Here is a 3,109-nt window from a genome sequence, read left to right on the forward strand (position 1 = left end):
GTCAACATATATCGGTAATGATTGGTGACTAGAGTTTGACATTATCGTCGTGTGACGGTGGTGATCGATTGACCCCTAGGTCATACCTAAAGGGCAATACTCTTAATTGATTATTTAATTAATCGTATAACGTTGCGAGTTAATTAAATTACTTGAAAATTGACGGACGATTTTGGAAGTAAAATTTACGTATCAAATTGAAATGTGATTAAATGAGATACGGTCTGAGTAATTAAATTGTATAATTACTCGGATGAAATAAATTGTTTAATGTAACAATTAAATTTGAATGAATTGTTATAAATACAATCTGTTGTGATTTATAAATGGTAAAATATTTTGGCACAAGTAATTATGAAATTACTAAGTCGATTTTGTATGTGACGTATTTTTATTAATACGTTGATTTTTAATATGTTAAAAATACATAACAATTTTATGTTACATATGACATGTGACATATTGACAATTGACAAAAATAATATGGACTCCATATTAGGTATAATGGCCGAAATAATGGAGGAGGATTAGGCTTAAATTATGTTGATATTTTAATAAGAAACATAATGATGAAAAAGCTAATCTAGCCATGCAAGTCTACTCACCTTGTGAAGACCACTATGGGCATGCATTGGCTCCCTAAAAGGGCTCCTCTCCACCGGTTTTAGAAGAGGTAATTAGAGAGTTTTCCTCTCTAATTATTCATTCATTCATTCACATTATTTTTGCTAGTATTAGAAAGATAATATCCTCTCAACATTTGAGTGTAAAATTAGAGAGATAAAATACTCCAAAACTCTTCTCCTCTACCTGGTTTTAGGAGATTATATACCAACTATTTTGGTTCAATTTTCACAAGATTAATATTATACTAGTACTTATAATATTAATTAGATTAAGAGAAAGCCTTGGGTATAAAGCTTAGGGAGAGATCTTATTCTTAGATCTTGTTCATCCATTGGAATAGCTCAAGAACAAGAAGAGAAAGGTGATCTCTCTTGTGCCCAATATAGCCGAAATATTGAATGTAAGGACATTATTTCTCTTCTTTTATATTATTGTTTGCATGCATAAGATCCGTTTTAATTTTATGACAAATTAATTAGACATATATGAGTATGTTAAATATGTATATGAATCTACATTTCCATCACTTGCATCTAGTAGGAAACATGTTTGTATGATCAAATCCCATGAATTCCCTATAAGCCTATGACACCCTAGTGCTTTTAATCAATTATTTACATTATTTGGTAAATGGATGTTTAATTTCCGTTTTGACATGCAAATCAATCTAAATCCAACTTCGACATCAATTTCTTGGTACATGCATAAACAACCGTCTTAGCAAACTTTCACATGTTAGGTTAAACTTTTGGATGTGCATTCATGCATTTACCGTTTTATAAACTTTTGCACTTAAACCACCGTGATCGATCAGTAGAGGCCGCTAACGCGGGCGGGATTGGGTGTCCTATAAAGGGCTTCCCAATACGTACCCTCACCCCTTACTCAGATCCTTTGGATAGTGGATGGCCTTATCCAGGGCATACGAGAGTCATTTTAGGCATAGAATGCTAAAAAGGGAACGAGTCCTTATCTTTAGTACCTATGTCAAAAACCGCTTTTTGCCTTGATTGACCTAGGTATAAAGTGGATTCGAATGGGTTCCAAGCATCCCACAAATGCTTGGTGGCGACTCCGAACAGAAACAACATCGTTTCGAGACCTTTGCCGAGACAAAACCGACTGATCTAAAGCGATCCGGTCGAAAGCATTTTTACGCCGCCGAGCGTGGCTTTCAAAAGACCGCTGAATGTCCACGGATTGGCATTGCGTGCAGGTGGCCCGTGACTACGGACCGGCAGGCGGCATCGCGCCCGCACGCCGGCCTGTGGCCCATGTCCACACTACCAAATGGTACTCCCACACCACAACATTTGACCGGTAATTTCATTGCAAAATCTGCATTTATACAACTAGTAGAGAGAAGTCAATTTGGAGGGATGCCTAGTGAAGACCCTCATTCTCATATGGAGACTTTTTGTAACTATTGTGATGCGATTTCTTAAACCGGAGTTACTCAAGACAAAATTCGATGGGTCTTATTTCCTCTTTCTTTGATTGGTACCGCGAAACATTGGTTAAAGAGCCTTGATAAGGCTACTCCTGGTATTGACTCATGGAAGAAATTGGCACTTGCTTTCGACAAAAAGTTCTATCCTCCGGAAAGGACTAACATGTTGAGAGCCCAAATCACCGGGTTCAAACAAAGGGACGAAGAATCTTTCTATGAAGCTTGGGAGAGATTCAAGGATACTTGCCGATCTTGTCCACATCATTGATTTAGCGAGTGGTTCCCTGTACAACAATTTTGGAACGGTCTATATGAAGACTCCCGAAACATTCTCAGTATGGGATTAAATGGTATGTTCACCTAATTTGACGATAATCAAACATGGAACAAGATTGAGGAAATGGCGGTCCATAACTCACAATATAGTAGACCTCAGAAGGCTACTAGAGGAGGAAAGCATGAATTGGACTCTATTACTCAATTGGGTTCTCAACTTAGTGCTCATATTGATACCATTAATTTGAAGTTTGAGAAGTCTATGGCTAAGCTTGAAGAAGCCTCCAAATCACCTAGACAACATGTTAATGCCAGGGTGGCATCTTCATCAATTCCAAGTGGAGTATGTGAGAGTTGTGGAACTTTGGGACATGACCAAAGTGAATGTAGGAGAACAAGTGAATGCTTTTCAAGCATACAAGAGTGGTACCCCTTATTCCATCTATTACAATGAAAACACCAAATTCCATCCAAACCTCTCATACAAAAGCCAAAATGTTCAAAACCCTAAAATAACATAGACCCCACCTCCAATGAGAAACCAAGCTGAAAGACCCTTTTACAATCAAAACCAAAGTTATCAAAATCAACCTCCATACAATTAAAAAAATGACTGATGCGTGTCTTTTATAAGATATTTTACATCCCATTTTACACGCATTTCAGAGCTCATTCATGTAGTTTATGCTACATTTCTCCCTATTTCCGTCTACTTCCGTATTTTTGTACATTATTGCAGAAATGTGAAGAATCCGG

The 3,109-nt window shown here is 37.1% G+C and overlaps 1 non-coding gene across 1 annotated transcript; it reads right to left on the minus strand.

Annotated features, from left to right (window-relative positions):
- Positions 1 to 2,240: 2,240 nt before the first annotated feature.
- On the minus strand, positions 2,241 to 2,347 carry LOC141603326 (small nucleolar RNA R71). The gene has a single exon (XR_012525210.1). It is a non-coding gene; the product is annotated as a small nucleolar RNA R71 (small nucleolar RNA).
- Positions 2,348 to 3,109: the final 762 nt, after the last annotated feature.

This window comes from Silene latifolia, chromosome 9 (genome assembly GCF_048544455.1).
Source record: "Silene latifolia isolate original U9 population chromosome 9, ASM4854445v1, whole genome shotgun sequence".
Lineage (NCBI taxonomy): Eukaryota > Viridiplantae > Streptophyta > Magnoliopsida > Caryophyllales > Caryophyllaceae > Silene > Silene latifolia.